This window comes from Sphaeramia orbicularis, chromosome 22, assembly GCF_902148855.1.
Source record: "Sphaeramia orbicularis chromosome 22, fSphaOr1.1, whole genome shotgun sequence".
NCBI classification, from domain to species: Eukaryota; Metazoa; Chordata; class Actinopteri; order Kurtiformes; family Apogonidae; genus Sphaeramia; species Sphaeramia orbicularis.
The window spans coordinates 8,382,354-8,406,517 of record NC_043978.1 but is presented as its reverse complement, the minus strand read 5'-3'; the positions used below and the strand labels follow the sequence as shown (position 1 = coordinate 8,406,517).

Below are 24,164 nucleotides of genomic sequence, written 5' to 3'. Positions count from 1 at the left end.
GAGTCGAATTCCCGACAGAACAACGGCAGTTTACACACAAAGAGCGGAGAGGCCAGGGGTTAAGACGCCAGCTGAGGACACGGGAAACCATTAGCACAGGAATGAGACGTTAGACTGAACAGACGAGTGTTTTCACAGAACCTCAAGCATCAGAGATGAAGCCACTTCAAATGCAGATGTGGAGCCTCGGCTCCTTTAAACCGACAATGAAAAGGGTCGATGTCCCTTCTGAATACAGTACAAACGGATCCTGAAGGTTTTCATTATAGTCGCAGTGTAAACACGCCTGTCCAGGTCAAACTGATGAAGATGAGGATGAGGATGATGGGAACTGAACCTTTCATTTGTCTCTGAGTCAACACTAGGGCTGTTAGAAAATATCAGTTCTGCAATATGCTATATTACGATATTTCATTTCACAATACTGTATCGATATTAAAAAGTACTGTATCGATATTTTTAGGTATTTATTCAAATCCAGATATGGCGGAGGTTCATTTTTGTTTTTTGTTTTTCTTTATTGTTTATATCTTATTTATTATTATTTAACACTGTTTTATTAAATAATAGTTATTCGAAGCATCTTAAAAGCACTTTTTACTATCTGAGAGGCAGATGGTAGTTCCTTTGTTGGGATCGCACAAAAATACTGTTCTGATGTTAGTTCTGAACTAATAGAATATGAACATTTGAACAGGATCTTAAACTGTAATGTCTGTAAAACAGAATTTAAGTTTTAACACAGGAACATTTTGTGATATAGCATCAGATCCTGTTGTGATCAAATAAAAATGTGTTTAGTATTTGTGCAGATTTCTGGTGTAATTCAATTCTTCCAGGAAAAAAATATTTTTTTTTATAAAAGAAACAAACAAAAAATTGCCTTTTTAACAGTATCGTGATATATCGTATTGTGATCCTAGTATTGTGATTTGTACCGTATCGCCAGATTCTTGCCGATACACAGCCCTGGTCAATACAGAGTTTTGTTAGAAATATTGAGGTTGAATCAGTCAGAGCTGTTGTAAATACAGATGTCGGTGTTCTGTGTATGTGGTCTGATCTGTGGTGGTTCAGGTTTTCACTCTCAGCTTAAGGATGTGACATGTGGTCTTGTCTGGACTCTGGTCTGGACTCAGACCCTCCTGACCTGTCCCCACATCATGGATGACGTCACATGACCTCATTACTGTGACCAACACCTCAGTAATGGCGGCTTCGACCACAGGTTCCTGTTTGTTTCCTGTTGCTCTTCACCTCTACCTCCGTCGGACCAGTGTGGACCAACAGCTGATCTGTGGTCCGGGTCAAACTGAACCGGGGTTTGGTTCATTTGCACTAAACATTCTTACCTGATAGCTCATGGTATTACATAAAGGCTGTTGTGAAAAATGAAAGATGAAAAAGCTAATTGAAGACGAAAGAAGTTAAAAAGGAGATAAATTAACACAAATATGACCACGTTGATGATGACAACAAGACGCATTAGTGTAAAAGAAAAACAAAACCAATCAAATGTGAAATACGTACACACACTTAAAAGAGTGGGTGGAGTTGGAGAAGACTGAGGGACGAAACTGGAACTGAAAACTCCGTCCACATCCTCTATCAATCCTAATAAACTCCGCCCACATCCTCTAACAGTGCCATACTAAGCCATTCCCTCATCCACTAACACGGTCATAAGATCAAATCGTGATTATTTAATTAATTTTCTCAGTGATTTCATTGTTTTTCTTCCACTTTATGTCTATTTTTGTTCTGTTTCTTGCTCAATTTCTCTGTTTTTGTATTAATCTTTGGTTAATTTTCTTACTTTACCATTGTTCATTTTTGTTTGTATGGTCAGCAATTTTTTACTTTTTAATCTTAATTCTTTTAATTGATTTGCTTGATTATTTTATCATTTCTTATTCATTTTTTGCAAATTTTCTTTTAACAGTCTGAGCCCAGTGTACGTCAGGGATAATTGAATAAAATAACAGACCAATGATCCAAACTCTGCAGTGCTAAGCTAACAGCGCTAAGCTAACACTAAGCATATCCAACAGTACAAAGATTATTTCTACCGATAAAAACTCACTCATACGACGATGACGCAAACAAGAGCAAATATAAGGATGATATTATGAAGAGACGATGATGAATGTTGCACCTTTGCTGTTTTCCGATTAGAATTTGGTTTTATTGATACACTGAAATGATTCCGACTGGAAACGAACGTCCAGGGTTTAACAGGCTAATTATTGGATACCTTTGTCTCTGTATCGGCTTCATTTCACATGGTCTGACTTCATCTAAACTCCAATAATATAAACCAGGGGTGTCAAACTCATTTTAGGTCAGGGGCCACATTCAGCCCAATATAATCTCAAGAGGGCTGCACCAGTAAAATAATAACAGTGAAAAAACCAAAATTAAACTATGATAATGTTAACATCTACAAAAATCGGAATAACATGAACTGGAAATGTCTTTAGAAAAACAACTGCAATTTTAACACTATTATGCCTTAGATTATCAGTTTATCATTTTCTCATGTGCATTATAACTTACATTACAAATACACAAAACATTTAATAACAGGCAGAATATTGGTGTAATTGCATTTACTTATCTTAAGACATTTCAGGTTCTTCACATTTTTTGTAAAATAACAGCTTTTTAATACAAAACATTTTCATGTAATTTTACTTTTTCACACTAAAACAAAGAGAAAACTTGCTATTTTCATTATTTATAGGTTTAATATGATAGTATTTTATTGGTTCTGACCCACTTGAAATCTAATTGGTCTGTATGTGGAATCTGAATTAAAATGATTTTGACATCCGCGATTGTTAATATCTTCAGTGTAATTTTTGTATTTCACAAATCCATCCTACAGGCCACATTGGATCCTTCGGCAGGCCGGATTTTTGACACCTGTGATATAAACCCTGTCATTGTTATGGTGTGATCGGCAGTGTCCTCACCTCTGATGGCGGCTGCTGGCCGGTGATGTAGAAGATGAGGAACAGTCTCATCTTGTCTTCGGGCGTCCCAGCTGTGAAACAAACCTAGCGTCAGTCTGCGAGTGCACCTTGTGATTGTGAACAGTGGACATATTGACCATGACGCTCACCGTCCGGGTCGCTGATGATGTCCAACAGAGACTTGTCCAAAGTCGATTTACTCATCAGCTTCTCCTCGTACTCAAAGTAGACGTCCAGTTTACGACTCTGAGGAGACAAATGCCACAGTTGGTGAGGACCTTTAACACTGAGCCCATTTCCATCCACACTGATACTCTGATCGGTATCTGATTTGTGGAGTTAGCAGATTTTTCGTGAACAGAAATCTGGGTTTCATCACAATGTACGCTGATGACACTGAACCCCATGTATACCTGTTAATCTTTTTTATTTAGTTCTGTTACATCTGAACATGTGCAAAAACTATTAAATCATAGAAAACAGAAGTGACGTAGAAGTTCAGGAAGTCTGATTCTCATTTCTGTCCTCTTTTTTAGGACTTTTCATTGTCTTTTTTCTTGTTTTGTGTTTGTTTTCTCATCTTGTTTTTGTCTCGTTTTCATTTCATTTTTTTGTCAAATTTTTGTCGTTTTAGATCTCATTTTCATTTCATTTGTCTTTTTTGTTGTTGTTGTAAATAACAGAAGATACATCTAAGATACCCCTGTGTTTTAATCTTGTTTTGTCCTTGTTTTTCTTGTGTTATTTCCATTTTTGTTATGTTTTTATATGGTTTTTTTTGCTTGTTTCCAACTACTTTTTGTCTCATTTTTTCTGAAAGAAATCCAATAATGGACTGAAACATCTAAACCAGGGTTTACACATTATTGTATTTCTGAAGTGCATGTGAATGCATCACATCTTATTACAATTCTCCGATTATAACAGTTATTGGATTTATAAGGTCATATTAACAGACTAGATAAGATCAGTTTCCCTTCAGCTCTGTGGTTCAGATTTATTATTTCATTACTTCAGATGTAGTTGAACCCACATGTGCACATATTAGATCAGAGGAACATTAGCAGGAACAAGACGAATTCATTAGTCTGGATTCGTTAACGCCGACTGTTTGGTTTGACATTTTCTTACAGTGTTAACGATCCTGCTTTACACCAAAATTGCATTTAAAAGAGACTTGAGTTAAAGTCTCTTCATAAAAGCTCCTTTAACTGTAAATTCCAGTGAGTTTTCAGGCCCTGAGAGTCGGATTGAAGGCGTCTTAAAGCCTGGATTAAAGAAGAACTCAGATCTGCATTCCACAGACGTCTGGACAGAATCCAGTGAATTTCAATGGAGGATGTGACGCTGCCTCATGGAGAGCGTTTGGCTGCAGGAGTCGGAGCAGATACTTTATCACACCTGTTCCCTGTGTCATCCTTCAGCCTCTTCCAGCTGCAGGAGGAAACCAGGCTCCCACCAGGATAATCACTACCACATGGACCAGAGGCGGCGGATGCACAGACACACTCATTTATAGACTGATTCTCAAAAATAACTCCTCCGTTTGCTCTTAAATCGACGACTCTTAGAAGATGGAAAAGTGACAAATTAAACCTGCATTGTTGATCGAAATAAGAGGCAAATAATCCGCTCTTCCACCAACATTTACTTTCCAGGTATTTACTTACCTGGTTGATGAATTCCTGTTAATCTGTGTGGTTTATGTTTCTACCTCAAAGTTCTGCTAAATGTATCAGTTTAAGAACCTGCACTACACCTCCAGTCCAGTAGGTAGCACTAACAAGTACAATGACGCCATAAACTAAAACTGACACAAAAGAAGGACGGACGACGCTACAGCTGTCCTGACATTCCTCTAATTTTACAACAAATAAAACCATGTGGTCTGAATGGAAAAGACGCCGACGCCACTGGATTGAACTTGGAGGATGAATGGAAGAACAATGTGTTCCACCAATCAGCATTCTTCAACACACAGCCCCGCCCCCAAGAATTCCAGGAATCTGAAAAGTCCCACCCCCCCACTAAGAACTTTAATTTGGGGAAGTCTGGGGTTGAGGGACTGCTTTTTTACAGGTAATTTCATTGGAAACGCACCAATGTTTTCCAGAATCCACAGTAAATGATAGAAGTTCCTGGAAAAGGGATCGAATCAAAAATAATACTGGAATATTTAAAATAAAATAAACAATCAGAAATCTGTTTTCACAAGCTTTACCGTCCCTTTACAGTGAGTATTACCAACTAAACTACCACGGTATAACATAAAGTGTGTGTTTCAGGAACGTGGGAGGATTTTGGACTTTTTTTTTTTTTTTTTTTTTACAGATTTTGGTTTTTCTGACTTTTTTTTAGTGACTTTTCATTTTTAGAACTTTTATTTGTTCAGACTTTTCATTTTTCAGAATTCAAATTTTTCAGATTTTTGGTTTTTCTGGACTTTTGGTTTTTCTGGACTTTTGGTTTTTCTTGACTCTTATTTATTCTGACTTTTGGTTTTTCAGAATTTCAAATTTTTCAGACTTTTGGTTTTACAGACTTTAATTTTTCAGACTTTTGTTTTTTCAGACGTTCGTTTTTTTCGTACGTCACCTTGATGTGGTCGAGGACGGCCGTGGCCACGTTGGTGTGCAGGTCGATCAGTCGTTTCTTCTCCAACAGCTCGGGCAGAGAACTGGACAAACCCAACAGGAAACGGTTAAATCACACACAGAATAAAAACTCAGCCTGGTTCTTCAGAGTTCCACAGTTCTAACACCTACGTACCCTCCATTACCCAGAATCCCCCTTCCATTACACCATGTGTCCTGGTCACACATCAAACACGCTCATATGTGTGGTTTAGATGCAGATTTTATCCATTAATCTAATCATCTGTTCTCTGGCTCCTCAGAAGGTCTTTCCTTAGAAGTTTCTGAGAATCCGACCAACAGATACTTATTGATAGATTTGTTTTTATTGATTCAGGATGGTTCGGGCAGTCGACGACCTTCCATGAAGCTCCTTACAAATATTTTGTTTTTCTGCTGCACTTTTTTTTTTTTAATTATTTGCTGATTTTTTCCCCAGAGGAAAAATAAAGACAACTGAAGGTCTGTATATGTTTTAGATTTCCCTTTTTAGAAACAGCTATTACAAAATAAAACCCAGTGGTTATTTGATACTTACGGATTAAAACTGAAACACCAGGTCTTAGTTTTTATTGGGGTCAAAAGGGAATCGGTTCAATTTGTCTCAATGGAGTGATTTTTCTTTTTCCATTTCCTAAAGGTGCCATCTGCTCTGATCGCTCTGGTTTTCACCACTTATTGATGAGGTTTATCCAGAGTTTTCTGCGTCTTACGCACAGGCGGTCTGAATAACACAGCTGGGTGAGGACGGGGTTCTGATGTGTTCTGATGTTCTCAAGGAGGTTCTGTTTCTTTTACCTGACGGCGGAGGTGAGTTTGGCGGTGTTATCTGATAACATGCTGATGGCGCCTTCGTCTTCTCCTTCCAAACCCTCGACACAACAACAACACACTGCATTTAATACCATCAAACCCACTGTGACACACAGGCGTGGGCAGGTGGAACCATGGGAACTCGTACACATGCAGGGTTCTCACCATGATGCTCTTCAGACGTTTGACTTCATCTTCTTGTGCTCTGTACGTGTCCAACTCCTCCTGAACTGACTCGGCCACTTCTGGAAAAGGACTGAACGAAAACAACCAGCAGAAAATTAGAATCAGCCATCGTTCACATCCACGCTCAGGTTGTATGAGCGACACAATGATCCTTAACCCTCCGCTATCAGAGCGACTCACACTAATCACCAACAGCACATAATCTGCACAGTGTCCTGCTAATGTCAAAATGTTTTTCATACAGCTTTAACTTTTTTTTTTTTTTTTTACATTTTTTTGTATTTCATCAACTTAAGCAATAAACAAAAATACTAAATGCTAAATAATCATCATAATTTTAACCCTTTAAACTCAATGTTTGTAATGTAAACAACCCATAGTTTTTGATACAAAAAAAAAGCACAATTTTTTTTTTTTAAAATACAACATAAAATTTTTTTTTTTTTTTTTTTTCATCCTTGCATATGGCAATGATTAACACCAACATTGGTTAATATGCATTACTGTTTTTGGTTCAAGGTCAAATGTTAAATGCTGAAATGTGTCAGTGTGCTTTTTGTACTCACTTGGTAGAGGGGTGTTGGTGTAGGAATTTAACATTGCTTACAATGTGCTGATTTTAGTGGGTCAAAATTTTTAAAAATCGCACAAAAGTGAACAACTGTTGAATTCTGACTCAAAACAAAATTATTTTTTATAACATGAAGTGCAAAGTGTGCATAATATGCTCACCCAGATAGTGGAAGGTTAATGGTCTAAATTACAGGTGTCAAACTCCGGCCCTCCAGGGCCGGTATCCTGCATGTTTTAGATGTTTCCCTCTTCCAGCACACCTGATGGTCGTTATCAGGCTTCTGCAGAGTTGGATGATAGGTTTATCGTTTGAATCAGGTGTGTTGGAAGAGGGAAACATCTAAAACATGCAGTCATAAACATTAAATCCACTATACTTGAGCATTTTCTAATGTTATAATGATTAGGCTGTTTTATGTACTGGTGTTGGATTTTAATTCTGTGTAAACGTTTTATTCCATCTTTATCTGTGTTGTTCTTTCACGGTTGAAATGAACATGTATATTATTTCTCATTCCCTTTTCTTCACATACAACAAAACACAACAATATTATGTCTCAGCTTATTATTAGTATTAACACAACTTACAGATCCCGGTGGATTTACAAATACACAGAACATTTAGTAACAGGCAGAATACTGGTACAATTGCACTTATTTTTCTAAAGACATTTCTGGTTCTTCATATTTTTTCAGGTTATTCACATGTAATTATGAAAAGATAGATAAGATAAGATAGATAAGATAGATAGATAAGATAGATAAGATAGATAGATAGATAGATAGATAGATAGATAGATAGATAGATAGATAGATAGATAGATAGATAGATAGATAGATAGATAGATAGATAGATAGATAGATAGATAGATAGATAGATAGATAGATAGATAGATAGATAGATAGATAGATAGATACTTTATTGATCCTGATGGAAATTCAAGTGTAATATAAAATGTAAATATTTCCATAATGTAATTTTACCTTTTTCACATTAAACCATGATTTGTCATCATTTACAGGTTGTTATGTTTTATTTGACTATTACTGACACCATGGACTGTTCATATCCTCAGTGTAATTTTTGTGGTGAAAGTCCGGACTAGACCGTTTACGGGGCTGGTTTTGGCCCACGAACCGTATGTGTGACACCCCTGATATAAACTAACATGAACATCTTTGATCATTTTATAATTTACCTGCACTTCTGGTTCTGGTCTGGCCCCTCAGTGTTTGAGGCGTTTAGACGTTAAACCTCACCGTGTTCTTCGGACTCACCTGCCCTTGTGTTTCTGCCAGAATTTGTCGGCCGCCGTCAGGTCGTAGCTCTTCCTGTTTTTCTTTTTCGGTCTGGCGCCGGAGGGCGAAGGCTCCGCCCCCGCTCCCTCCTCCATCATGACCCGGTTCAGGTGGAAGTCCTGGTTTACAAACAGAAACACAGAGCACTTTGTCTCCATGAAAGCTCACAGTTATTTTCTCCTGATTTTCATGATCTGGATCCAACTTTAAGTCTCTGATGGAACTCGGTCCAAAACAAAAACCACCAAGAAAAACCCAACACGTCATGTTTTCATTTTTACTTTATGGTTCTGAATCCTTCCTAGAAGTCTATAAAACCTGATCCAGGACCAGCAGAAGCCTTTATCTGGCACATCAGGACTCATTAGAGCTCAGTGTGTCCCGACGGAGGCCGATGGGGAACAGATCCTCCACCCGAACCCTGAACCCAACAGAGGATCATAATAACACTGTCGTCATGGGAACAGCAGAGGCATGATGGGAGATTTAGAGCCCGGACAGAGTCTCCCACTGAGTGTGTTCAGTCTGTGTTTATGGGAACGAGATGACGCAGACGGAGCCATCTGGACTGGACCAGACCGGACTGAGGCAGATCCAGATCTTGGTCTGGACCCAGGTCCGGACAGGAAGTACCACTGAGGGGGGCGGGGCCACCTGTTTCCAAAACACATGACGGCCCGAGGCTTAAAGTTGGAACTGATATCAACTGTGTTTGGACGAGTTTTATTTAAGGATCAGGACAAAAAGAAAGAAATTAAAGACAAAACCAGAGACAAAGGATTTGACTCTGACACTAATTTAGTTTTCAGTTTTTGAGGTAATGAAAAACAACAACAATTATTATTATTAGTGTTCTACACACGTTTCTTTTTTTGTTGTTTCTGTTATTTGTCGTTTCTTTGATTGCCAAATAATTCACATTTATGCAGAGTCAGTTTTGTCACGACTGTAATGATTTAATATAAACAGATTCAAGTTGTGACAAATAGATTTTTTGTTGTTAAACTGATTTCAGCATCATAATCCATCGTAACCTGTTCAGTTTGACTAAGTTTGGACCAGACTAGAGGAAATTCCCTCTAGTTCCTGAGATTTTATGTTTGTACGAGTGACCGACATGACATCAGAGGTCTTGACCTTTGACCTTTGGCTACTTAAACAGTCTCAGTTTTCCCTCGTGTTGAAGTGAAGGTTTGAGTCCAATTTCCTGTCAAACTGGACCTAACCACAACACGCACCAACAGACACTTATAAAGATCTATATGCATTTCAAAATGTCAAAAACATTGCAAACATTTAAAGAAACTGATGAACTGCATGTACTTGTCCTTAAATAATGCAGTGAAAACCCAGCAAACACTAACATAACGTATGAAGCGTCACATCAGACGATCCTGAAACGAGTCCAGAGTTAGACGGAGGTGACGACGTGAGGCATTCAAGGACATTAGGACAGACACCTCTGAAATGCTTCGAGTTCCGTACTGATTTACTGTCTTAAAATCTGGCTCATTTTACAGCTGCAGCGTTTGACAGTTCGCTCATAAATCCCATAATTCCTTTCATCAGATACTTATTTAAGTGTCTGAGAGGAAACTAGGACTTGACCTTCTTCTATTTTAGGCTGTAGAAGATCTAGCTTTTACAGAACTCAGGCAGGTAGGGGTTAAATATGGGACTGTTAGGATTTTTCTGATGATCCTGGTATCGACTGGAAACGTCTTCTCCTGCGAGATATGAAACATCAGGTCGTAAAACTTGGACAAAGAGGAGAAAGTGCACAATCAATGACTAAATTTTTACATATGAAACCGGAGGAAACTGCAGAAACAGTGACTATTTCCACCAGGGGTGTAAGAAGAGTTCTGCAATATATTGCAATGTTTCATTTCACAAAACTGTATCGATACAAAAACTACTGTATCAATATTTTAGGTATTTATTCAAATGCAGATATGGTGGAGGTTCATTTTTGTTTTTTGTTCTTAGCTTACTGGCCGATAGGCTGTAAGCTAATGTCGTCATGCGGCCTCCGGTGGTGGCGTCTGTAGTCCATTACAAAAATTTCAATCGTCTTCTTCTCTGAAACTACAATTCCGATTGAGTTCAAACTTGGTATACAGCTTCTTTATGATGATGTCAACAAAAGTTAGTGAAATTATTTGGATCCGTATCTGACTCTGGATTTGGTGCAACTTTGAAAAATTTCCCCATTATAAGAGATAGGAAGTGCCGGTAAGCTACAGGGCCATTGGTCCTATTTTTCTTTTTTGTTTAGATTTTATTTACTATTATTTAATGTTATTTTTTTAAATAATGGTTATTTGAAGCATCCTAAAAGCCCTTTTTAGTATCTGAGAGAAAAACACTGATGACTTTAATTCTTTTGTAGTTAATATTTTGCTCCCCTATCTATCTATCTATCTATCTATCTATCTATCTATCTATCTATCTATCTATCTAAACTCATATACACTATTTTTGTTTCAACTTCCAAATGACTTTTTTTTAATCTACATTTAACCTTCCCTAAGTGATTTAATGACATTTATTATATTATCCTCTGTATTTTGCATTTTTCAGTATAAATTACATATTTTCCTTTATTTAATTCACTGATCATGTAGATGTTCACTAAAGCTCAGTGTAAATTCAAAGGAGACGTGACTTTTTCAGTATAATCTCTCATTAACTGAACATAAACCCAGTGTGTCCATCCACTGTCATTGATCCAACACCATGGGTTTTACTGAAGAATCCACGTAGTAGAAGATGACGGTGCTTCCACGGTAACTACGGAGCCTCTGAACGTCCAAATGGGTCATATCTGATGACCATGAAAAGATAAATAACTGTATTTTACACCAATTATTTACATGTATTGATAGGATTAGTGGATCAACAGGGATTAAACAGTTCAGATGGTTCAGGTGGACGGTGGATGTTTTGGGTGTTTGAGGGTTAATCCGTCAGTCCTTCTATGCCCGGGTTAAATCATGACAGACCATTGATGAGTCGACACTAACACTAATGTGTGTTATTTTTTGTGTATTTTACTGTTCATTGTCATGGTTTTTTTGCAGAACAGTACATCCACTGTGTTTAGTTGTGATTATATAAGACAAACACACTGAGTAATTCCTTCATTATTTCTGATCTTTGAGTTTCTTACTGACGTGTATTTTGTCTTTATTTGGTCTGTTTTGTCTCATTCTGACATGTCCTCCTTTAAAACACAAACTCCTCTGTGCATAAGTGGAAGCAACTCAAAGGAAAGTCAGCACTGAAGGATTAATATGAGGCCTGGGCTGCGGTGATGAGTGATTTTTGGGCTTTTCCTTGCCAGATTTTGGAGTCTTGTCACTGCCTGGAGGTGTGTGTGTGTCTGCTGACGTGTTACGCAACACCTCCATGTAACAGTACGTTCCAGTGCTGTCAGTGTTATGAAATAAGATATCAAATGAAATAAGATATAAAAAATTTTATTTAAGGACTTATCTTGACAAATAATAAAAATAGGACCAACAGCCCTGTAGCTTACCGGCCAAATTAAAAGCTTTGGGAAATGTATCCAGATGCCATTTATTATCACCCAGTTATGTGTATTTATGATATTACAGAAATAGCCCATGTTTTGGTCATATTCCAATCAGATCTGTAAAAAATTCAAATTCCAACTTGATATCATTGATACTTACTGATTTATTGGATCAATCCACTTCCTATCTGCTATAATGGGAACATTTTTCAAAGTTGCACGAAATCCAGAATCAGATCCAGATGGAAATAATTTCAATACCTTGTGTTGACATCATCATAAAGAAGCTGTATACCAAGTTTGAAGTCAATCAGAACTGTAGCTTTGGAGAAAAAGACGATTGAAAGTTTTTCCCCATAAGAGCCCATGTTAAATTTTCTGTAAGTTCCCAGATCCAGAAGAAGATCCTGATCAGCATGTGGACATTATGTTTTGGTCATCTCCCCATCAGGGCTGGACTGTAGAAATTTACACTGGATATCATTTATATTTACTGAGTTATTGCATCCATCCACTTCCTATCTCTTATAATGGGGAAATTTTTCAAAGTGGCACCAAATCGAGAATCAGATCCGGAACCAAATAATTTCTCTAACTTTTGTTGACATCATAAAGAAACTGTATACCAAGTTTGAAGTCAACTGGAATTGTAGTTTTGGAGAAGAAGACGATTGAAATTTTTGTAACAGATGACAGACGCCGCCGCTGCTGCCGGACACCACATGACGACAATAGCTTACAGCCTGTCGGCCGGTAAGATAAAAATCCAGATGAACAAAACTGTGCGTACGCCCGAATCCAAGCACACTTCCTTTGTACATCCCAATCAGCGTGGAATTGAGTACATATGTTGGAGTACCAGACTCCTCCCTCTCCACGTCCATATTTAAATATGCAAATCAGCATAAACAGGGTCTGCAGGTGGGATTCCCTCTGGGATTCCCCTCTTGCATGATCAGTTGAGGACGTCAAGGTGGACGCGAAGCAGAGGCCAAAATAGGCGGAAGGAGAAAAGAGATGAACTCAGCCCGTTTGAGCGGAGTCGCCGCTATTTTGAGTGACACTGGTCTAAAAGGGCTGACTCAGATCACCCCCAAAGTAAATATGTATTTAGTGTTTGTGTAACTCACACATTAGTTCATTCTACGGGTCATACATCAGTCTGATCACAGCCAAACAAGATAAAGGTTCATGTGTAATCACGTCAGAATATCAAAGAGGAAATCCAAGACTGTGACTCATGTTAAATCACTCCATTTATTATTTCCCAAAAGACAATGAGACAGAAGGTCAGATGCAGTCCCAGTCTGTCACAGACCGTGGGATTCCTCTGGTCCAACAGCCAGCTGCTGATGCCCGTCTCCTCACCTGTGCTCACTACAGTCACCAGAGGACATCATGAGGACAATCGGCGGCGTCAGTGAGCGCCTGGACCAACTTATAAATGTCCTCACAGACATTAACATTACATTACATGCATTTATCAACAAGTGAATTCTGTGTCCTCGTCTCTTCATATGGTTGAAATCACATTCTGTCCGGATGGCAGGATCGGCATTGATGGGTCCAGGGTCTGGTTCTGGTGGGGGGGCTGTGCTGCTCTGACAGTAGGATGACGTGCCAGTGCGTTCATTGTTCATCTGTGTATCTCTGGTGTGCACATCAATCGAAGGAATGACCTTTGTCACATTATTAACAGTTTCCCAGTGTCACCTCTAAGTGTCGCCAATGGTTCAAAAGCACTAGAAACGTGCGTACACCAGCTCTGAAGTTGGTACGGAGGACCGCACATTTCCACGGTTATGTCACTCTTTGTACATCTGAACGTGAGCGTGGAAAAGGGCGTACACCACATTTTTGTGCGGGCGCAAGCTTTGTACATGAGGCCCCAGGTCTTTGAGTCTTTTTCCACAGCAGTGCGATACTTTTCTTGGTATTGAACAAACTGAGGAATATTCTCTCATTTTTGCTGAAGTTGTGGTGTGTGTGTGTGTGTGTGTGCGCACTTCATGCTCCTGTAGTTTGTGTAAATGAAGGAATGCCATGCACTTAAGTGTCACATGTGCGACCGCTGACTCACCAGGACGTCGTGGATCAGCGCCTGATAGGTCCAGGTGTGATGGAGGGGGCGTGGCCATGTCCACATTACGGTCAGCCAGGACGAACAGAGGCCTCTGGAAACTGAATGAGGCGGGGGAGGAGGAGGAGGAAGAGCGTTATCAGACAGACACCAGAGCGTTCTGGGACATCATCACCTCATTGACGTCTCCTTTACCTGAACTGTCCGGCGGCCATGTTGTCTCCGGTGAACAGGCTGTTCCTGGCATCGCGCAGGTTTTCACGCAGCTTCTTATCCAACTTCTGCACAAAAACACACAAACGCACACAGTGAGAGTTGACAGAGCTGATCAAAGTTATGCTGATGACACACGTCTGCAGACAGATGAGGATCATCTGCTCCTGCGGACACTGAACTGAAACTGGTACTGACTTAAACCGCAGACGCCGTCAAATAAACAGAGGAAGTCACTGACACGTCAGGACACATGACAAACACTGAGCCTCAGATACAGAAAAAGAACCAGTTTAAGCCATAAACATCCATAATCAGACCTTTGATGGTTTAACAGTAGACGTGTTGGGTCCTTCACTCACTAATCTGAAAATCCACTGTGTTTCCATGGCAACAGCCTCAGTGTTTACATGTAGATGGGTTCAGGACAGGTGTTGAACCTTGGATGAAAACTCTGAGGCAGAGTCAGTACTGTACCTCTGATCCATTACAACTTCCTGTTTCAGGCATCACTGAACTTCAGGGTGTTGTCATGGCAACAACTTCCACACCGATACACCTTTAAATGTGTTCAGGTCAGATGTGTAAGTCAGAGTAAAAAAAAACAAGGTGAATCAGGAAAAAAATCCATCAGAGTTAAACTACTTCCTATTTCAATAATCAAGATCAATAATCTAATCTAATCTCATCCATCCATCCATCCATCCATCCAAACTGTGAAATTTGACACATCACCACGGCAACAACATTCAGGTGGTTTTGTGCAGTATTTTAGTGTCAGAGATGTTTTGTGTTACCTGAATGCAACCTGAAACTGATGGAGGTATAATTGATCTTTGCTATTTTCAACATCTGAATTTAATCAAATCAGTGTAAATATGTCGTTCTAGCTCCTCATATAAAGTGATTCTGTGTTCAAATCTGACCGTAGTTTGCAGTGACATAAAGTTCCACAAGATGGCAGCATTTTCACAATAAAGGTTACACAGTTTCCGCGTGTTTAGAGAAGAATGGAGCTGGTTTGAAGAGTGTTTTACTGCATAAAAAGGAGAGTTTGTGCTTAAATAAGTCTGTTTCTACTTATACTGATCTGGACAATGAGGACATATGGTCATTTTATTAAGGTCCAGGAGTTAGTCTGGTCCCTGGAGGCTGCTTCTCCATCATCTACTTCAGGTTTTTACTTTCACCATCACACAGTGCCTCCAGACTCTGTGTTTCCTCTGTTCATCAGCTCCTGTAGACGTCATAACTTCTCTCTTTTTGAGGTTTTCGTCAATAAAACAAAACAAAACAAGAATGAAGAACTCACTGTCACTGACATTTTTGGACATTACCAGGTCAGTTCTGGTTGAGTTGGTGGATTTTCAGGAACCGACACTAAACTTGTGCTAAACTTGTGTTTTTATGAATGTTTGGTCTGATCTGGACTCCTTCGGTTGAAGACATGATGGTGCAGGTTTATGATAAACACATGTTCTATAAGGACTTGGTTCTGGGTGAATTCTGCTGCTTTAAACCAGTCTAAACCCCAGAAACAGTTCTAGTTTTAGTATGTTAACGACTATTTAATACCTTTTGATCTACTAACCCTATCAATACATGGAAATAACTGGTGTAAAACACAGTTCTTCATCTTTTCATGGTCATCAGATATGACCATATTTGGATGTTCAGAGGCTCCGTAGTTACCGTGGAAACACCGCCATCTTCTACAATATTTGAATTTTGGACTTTCTTTTATATAATCCTTTTGTTGTTTGGTTTTAATGCATATTTGAAATAAATAAACAAATAAACAAACATTGATTCACCAGTAAAACCCATGGAGTTGAATCAGTGACAGTGGATGGACACACTGGGTTTATGTTCAGTTAATGAGAGATTTTGCTGAAAAAGTCAGTTTATCGTCAGTTTTCTCTGTTTTGATAAAATAACCTTTGAATTTACTCTGAGCTTTAATGAACATCTACAAGATCAGTAAATTAAATACAGGAAAATACATGATTTACACTGAAAAATGCAACATATAGAGGATAATAGCATAATAAATGGTGATAACTCACTTAAGACAACTTAGAGAGAAAAAAAATCATTTGGGAACTGCCACAAAAAGACCCTGGGTCTTTGTGTTAAATCTAAACTGAGAGTTCTTGAGGCCGACTTCATAACTTGCACTTGTTTTACTTAATCTGCTCATAAATGTTACTATTACTAATTGTTTATTGTTAAATGTGTGTGTTATTTGTGTTTAACGGTGTAATCTTGTAGCTGTGTGTTGTATTTGCTGCTGCCTATCTTGGCCAGGACTCCTTTACTTAAGATCAGTGAATTAAATAAAGAGAAATACATGATTTACACTGAAAAATGCAACATTTAGAGGATAATAGTATAATAAATGGTGATTAATCACTTAGTAAAGTTAAATGTAGAGAAAAACATTTGGAAGTCCCTACAAAAATAGTTCTAGATGTTTAAAGGTTAATTAATGTATTTACAAAGTTTTAACTGAACTTTGAGTTATTTACTAATTCTTGAGAAACTCATTATATTTGGACATTTTTTCCATTTTACCACAAAGGAAAAACTATTTTACATTTCGACTTTCCCCTGAATATTCTAAATGAACTGTGTGACTTTTGTTCTGAAGCTCAATTTTGGCAGATTATACTTAAAATCATGTCTTTATGTCTAACATTTGGCTTTAATGTCATTACTTTATTGAACATAGATGTACTTCAGCCTTTTTACTTCGTTGAAAAAGTCACTTTTTCTTCAGTTTTCTCTGTTTTGATTCAACTCTACAACTCTGAGCTTTAATGAACATCTACATGATCAGTGAATTAAATATAGAAAAAACACATGATTTACACTGAAAAATGTGAAAATACAGAAGATAATATTAGAATAAATGTTGAAAGAAAGGTTAAATGTGGATGTTGCCATAGAAACAGGTCTTAGAGACATTAAACCCACTGATCTCAGGTTTCTATCTGAGTGATGAAGTCATTGAACTCACCACGGCGACCATCTCTGCAGCGTTTCCACGGGGACAGCGGATGATGGGCACCGCCCCTGGACGTCAGAAGGACAACGGGTCACACAGCTGAACGTGAACGTCTGGAACCTGACGAACATCTGAGCGACTGAACTCACCCAAAGTGACGAAGAAACAGAACAGACTGTCCACGATGGTGTCCATGATGGCCTCCATGTCCGTGTCCTGGATGTCCGCTCTGTTGATGGCTGACGGGACAGACGCACAGGTCAAGAGGTCAACGGAGGGGGCAACAGGCCAACAGGACAACGCAGAGGTCAACGCAAAAGTCAATAGGTTAACGCAGAGGTCAACACAGAGGTCAACAGGTCAACACAGAGGTCAACACAGAGGTCAACAGGTCAACGCAGAGGTCAACAGGTCAATGCAGAGATCAACACAGAGGTCAACAGGTCAATGCAGAGGTCAACGCAGAGGTCAACAGGACAACACAGAGGTCAACAGGACAACATAGAGGTCAACAGGTCAGCGCAGAGGTCAACAGGTCAACACAGAGATCAACACAGAGGTCAACACAGAGGTCAACAGGTCAACCCAGAGGTCAACCCAGAGGTCAACAGGACAACGCAGAGGTCAACACAGAGATCAACACAGAGGTCAACAGGACAACACAGGTCAACAGGATAACAGAGCGGTCAACAGGACAACACAGATGTCAACAGGTCATCAGTGTATGTATCTGTATGTGTGTGTTTGCATGTTTGTGTGTGTGTGTGTGTGTATGTGTGTGTCTGCGTGTGTATGTGTGTGTGTGTGTGTGTGTGTGTGTGTGTGTGTGTGTGTGTGTGTGTGTTACCATGGTAGGAGATGAGCTCTTTGTTCTGGTGACACAGGATGAACATGTCGTCTTCCAGGGTGATGAAGTTCAGGTACTGGTCGTAAACCTAAGGACAGAGGTCAGAGGTCAAAGGTTACATCATGTGTCATCATGCGCCTGGTAAGGAGCCCAACGATGGGTGTGATGCGGCGGTAACCATGGTAACCTTGGTGACTTGGCTGACAGCGTTCGCAGCCAGGGCAGCGCTGGCGATGTCCTCCAGTTTACTGCGACTGATGGCGGAGATGAAGTTGAGGTAGTAGGACTCATACAGCTGGTTCCTCAGGTCCTGGAGGATGGAGACAGCAGTCACATGACCTCTGTGTGTGTGTGTGTGTGTGTGTGTGTGTGTGTGTGTGTACCTGACATATCCTGTCGATGTTCTCCTCTGTGGGCATGACGAAGTAAACGGCAGGAACATCAGGGATCGGGTCACGGTCCGAGTGAAGCAAACTGAAACACACACACAAACAAACAAACAAACTGAAACACACACACAAACAAAAACAAACTGAAACACACGCACACAAACTACTGAAACACACAAACAAACTACTGAAACACACGCACACAAACTACTGAAACACACAAACAAATAAACTGAAACAAACAAACTGAAACACACACACAAACTGAAACACACAAACAAAAACAAACTGAAACACACAAACAAACAAACTGAAACACACACACACAAACAAACAAACAGAAACACAAACAAACTGAAACACACACACACAAACAAACTGAAACACAAACAAACAAACAAACAGAAACACAAACAAACAAACACACACACACACAAACAGAAACACACACACACAAACTTATGTCCTGTCTTGTGTCTCTTATGTGTCTCATGGTGTCTCTTATGTCCTGTCTTATATCTCATGGTGTCTCTTATGTCCTGTCTTATATCTCATGGTGTCTCTTATGTCCTGTCTTATATCTCATGGTGTCTCTTATGTCCTGTCTCATATCTCATGGTGTCTCTTATGTCCTGTCTTGTGTCTCATGGTGTCTCTTATGTCCTGTCTTATATCTCATGGTGTCTCTTATGTCCTGTCTCATATCTCATGGTGTCTCTTATGTCCTGTCTTGTGTCTCATGGTGTCTCTTATGTCCTGTCTTATATCTCATGGTGTCTCTTATGTCCTGTCTTATATCTCATGGTGTCTCTTATGTCCTGTCTTATATCTCATGGTGTCTCTTATGTCCTGTCTTGTGTCTCATGGTGTCTCTTATGTCCTGTCTTATATCTCATGGTGTCTCTTATGTCCTGTCTCATATCTCATGGTGTCTCTTATGTCCTGTCTCATATCTCATGGTGTCTCTTATGTCCTGTCTTGTGTCTCACGGTGTCTCTTCTGGTGTCTTACAGGTGCAGTGTGATGCCCATGTCCCTCAGTTCTTTGACGGACAGCAGAGGAGAGATGATGTCCTGTCCAAACCTGTCATAGATCAGCACCTGGAAAACACAGACAGGTCAAAGGTCACATGGCTCAGGGCCAGACGGTGATGAGCTCATGACTCAAAGACGACAAACGCTGCAGGAAATCATGAAAAGGACACAGATGTCTCCAAAGACCAGGGACAGTTTAATCCTGGAGCCAAACGCTGTGATACAGATGATTAAATTAATCTTCTGGTATCTGGTTGCATGATTTTCTAATTCTGACCCATCCACTAAAATCAACACATTGTAACTAATGTTAAATTCCTACACCAGTGGTTCCAACTTTATTTTATTTGTGACTCCATTTTAACATCACAAATTTTTGGCAACCCCAGATATTGAAAACGGAGACCTTTTCTTAAGCTAAAATTAATTTGTTTTTGATCCTGTAATAGTTTTCTATACTCTGTTTCAAATCCAGGTTAATTTCAGAGGACATTTAGTCTATATAATGTATATTATTGTGGATGGAGGCAGTAAAGCCAGGTGTAGATTACTGCACAAAGGGAGAATTGGATTTTCCTTGGTCAGGATATGTACAGTCAGTCAAGCTTAAATTTACAAGGCTGACAATTAATACTGAACAAACAAGAACTCAAACTACGAATTATGGAAGAGCTGCAGCATCTGAAACTGACCACAATTAACATTTGACAGACAAACAGTACCACAGTGCTTCAGTTTCAGCTTCACAGTTTGTCATGTCTTTTATGGATTGGGACCGTCTCTGTCAACTCACCATATATCTTTTATTAGTAACTTTTTATTTTTAATTTCATAAATTACTAGAAATTCCAGGTGACCCGACTTGGGGTCCCGACCCCAAGGTTGAAAAACACTGTCCTACACTAACACCCTTGTACCAAGTGAGTACAAAATGTGCATTGACACATTATAGCATTTAACATTTGACCTAGAACAAAAAAATAATAATAATGAATAATAATCAATGTGGATGTTAATTATTGACATATGACACGATAAAATAAAATAAAATAAAAAAAATACTGATCAACTTTTTTATGTAGGATACTGGAAAAATGTTTGTGTTTTTTGCATCAAAAAGTATGGTTTGTTTACGTCACAAACATGGCATTTATGGCTCAAGTTGGTGAAATACAAAAAAAGTTAAAAACAATTTAAAAAGAAAAAAAAAAAAAAAAAAGGACATTACTACTGCACTGAGCATATTACGCCTCTTTGGTGATTAGAAGGACCTCTCTGATACCGAAGAGTTAATGAGTGTCTCAGTACCAGTCTGTTAATGTGAGTCAAAGGGCTGAAGGTTCATCTTATGTCTTTTACAGTAAAACTGATAAACTGAAGAGTCTACTGAAGTGTCCAAGTCCTGGTGTGTCCAAACACTGGAAAAGCACTTCGATCATTTCCAGTGAAATACAAGTGTTTGAAGCTCAACTGTAATTGATGTCATTTAATAAACTGTAGTTAGTTTGGGTCCGTTACCTTCCACACCGGTTCTGCCGCCGTGTTGTTCAGAGGAGGAGCATTAAAATTCAGCATTCGCTTCAGAGCCACTGAAGGAAAAAAACAACAATAAGAGTCAAAAATAAGAGTAAAAAAAGTAACAGTCAAAAATAAAAGTCAAGAAGAAGAAGAAGAGTCAAAAATAAGTCTACAACACAGAGGTTGAGTCTACAACCGTTCAGATGCAGATTCAACATCACAATCCATTTCTGAATAAAAAGACAAACATTTACTTTGCAAATCTGAACAGCATCATCCAGCTCTCAAATGAAAATGCAAATACATTTAAGTAAATAACAGAAACTAATAAACAAGTACAAATTATGATGGAAAGTGATTAAATAACCACAATTTAGGAAAATATATTTTCAAGTTGTTGACAAAACAGATTAAGACAAAAAAATACCAAAATTAAAGACATTTAAATCTGAACTGAACTGCTCCACATACATGATCTACTAGGAAAAAGAAAAGAACATTGTCACATCTAATTTGTATGTGACAGAAAATGACCAACGAACTAATAATTTATTCTTTAACTCATTTGTTCTCAAATAACAAGACATCAAATAAATTCAAACAGATGCAGAGAGAAACCCAACAATGTTTCCACCCGAGTCAGAATGAAGAGAATTTACAGAAACCAAAACCAGACGAGTCCAGTTTCTGTTAAAGGAGATGATTTAATGACAGAAATGAGAACACATTAAACACTGACTAGACTGTTGTATGTATGACAGACCACTGTTGAACAGAAAACAGCCAAACAAACACCAGGATTATAAAATACATACAAACATAATTATCTTAAATGTATTAATCTAGATGGATTTTATAGAATACAAAAAGGTGAAAAGAAATAAACAACACATTTTCATCAGGTTTATGTCACAATTTTTAATATTTAATTAATAATTGACATGTTGAAAGTGAAACTATACTTTAAGAGATGAAGGATGATTATGACTGTTCATTTTTACCTTTAATTTACCAAAAATATGTTAAAATGGGGGAGAAATAACAGTATTACATATCATAATGTTAGTGTTAAATGTTGAATATTTTTGACAAATTAGTCAGACATTAGTACAAACAAATCTCTGTTTCATCAACTACTGGATTAATAAAAGAATGGATGGAAAAATAATCACCTATAAGAGGGAAGCATGGACACAGACAGTAAAACCATAATGAACTGGTAGTTTCATTTCAACATTAAAGTTCTCATATGGAAAATAAAATTAATGACTCCAGCCATAAAGTTTCTCATAATACATGTGCAAACTCTGACTAGTTTTAGGTTTAACTGGATTTACTCTGAGACTCCTGACATTTTCTGGTTGTTTCCATCAGTTTGTTTTAGTTTCTGTTTGTGAAATAACTCTAATATTTCATGTTTTAATAGACTCGGTGTTTGTTCCACGTTAGCAGCCGGTTAGCTTCAGCAGCTAACTGACCCAGGTGGACGGTACCAGCCCGGTTAGTTTAATTAGGGGTTACCCGGCCTGGTTAGCCTTCGGTGGACTGGTTAAACCGTCCGGTGAACGGTTATTCTGGTTAACTAGAGGAGCGGTTGGGTTTATTTGTCGGAATAATCGCCAGGACCATCCGCTAGCTTCAGCTGTCAGTCCGCTGTCAGTGACCTAACAGCCCGTGGTTGAGCCCCACCGTCAGGCCCGGAGCCGGTTCACCCGTCCGCGGCCCGGTACCGCCTCCGCTTACCGATGGAACCCCCGGTAAAGGCGTAAAGAGGAGTTTTGCTCACCTGTCTGCTTCTCCCGGGCGGACGCCGCCATGTTGGATGTTGTTGGTGGTGACGGAGCGTCTGATGACGTGGCAGCTGCCGACGTTACGCTGCGTTCAGGTGTCACAGTGAGAACAGGAATCTAGAATAGCGAGAATAACACTCCCTCCAACTTTATTCGTCTCGATTTTGTGACGTGGAAGAAATATGGAACTTTTGTCATTTTGTCCTGAAACTGCTCTACACTTATTTTTTTCTGTGTAAACACTCTTCCAATTCTGGTCCGAAATTGAAAAATATATCATATCTAAAAGTAATGAAAAGATAACTATAACATCTCAAAATGTAATTACATATTTAAACATGACATTCACAATTTAGAATTTGTTGTAAATTTGATCATTTATTTGGAAAATTTCATATACATAAAAATAAATATATCAAAACACACCCAAATTTTAAAATCTTCCCATTGGAATTTGAAAAAATATATTAAATCTTTAGAGGTTATCTAAAACAAAAAAAAGCTCTAACACCCTTCTTTAATTCTTTAATATAGACTGAACTCTATGTTGCATTTATTATTTATTTTTGTTAGATTTGTCATTTTTATTTATTTTTTATACTATTATTTGTCTATTATGCTTTGTGTCTCCAAATGCATTATTTTCTTAAACTTAAAAAAAAAAAAACCAGCAACAATAACACAGTCACCTTACATGTAACATTAGTCAAAATGGACATAGAATGAATAAAAGGGGGAAAAAATGATCAAAAATGAACAAGTGTACAAAATACATTTAGAATTAAAATTAACTTGTTTGTACATACATTTTTTTTATATCTATACTTATAGGCCTATTTATAGTTGTCTTTTTTTCTATTTTATTAATGGACTGCACATATAGAAATATATTTCACTGTGCATTGGTACTATGTATAATTGTGCACAGGAGCGAATGAACCTTCTAAAACATCATATCTTAAAGGAACACAATATTCAAATGTACGCAGTAAAATATAATAAACTGAAACACACTTTAAAAAACTAATATATCAACTAAATTAGCATTAAGCTACCAGTTTAACCTTATTAATGAAAAAAAGCTTCTAACATTACTGGAAAGCGGAGGTTTAAAGTATATTTTGATTACTTTTTAATTCTACTTTCCAGTATAAAGCATTTCTCATTATATCAAATGGTCAAATGTGACCTGGCAGTGACAAAGTGATTAAATTAATTCCATCACTTATTCCTGCTGTAAATAATTCATCTCACAGTGCTTCACAAATA

The 24,164-nt window shown here is 38.3% G+C and overlaps 1 pseudogene; it reads right to left on the bottom strand.

Moving 5' to 3' along the window:
- The window catches only part of LOC115414144 (sec1 family domain-containing protein 1-like), a 48,273-nt pseudogene extending 25,319 nt beyond the window's left edge, over positions 1–22,954 (bottom strand).
- Positions 22,955–24,164: the final 1,210 nt, after the last annotated feature.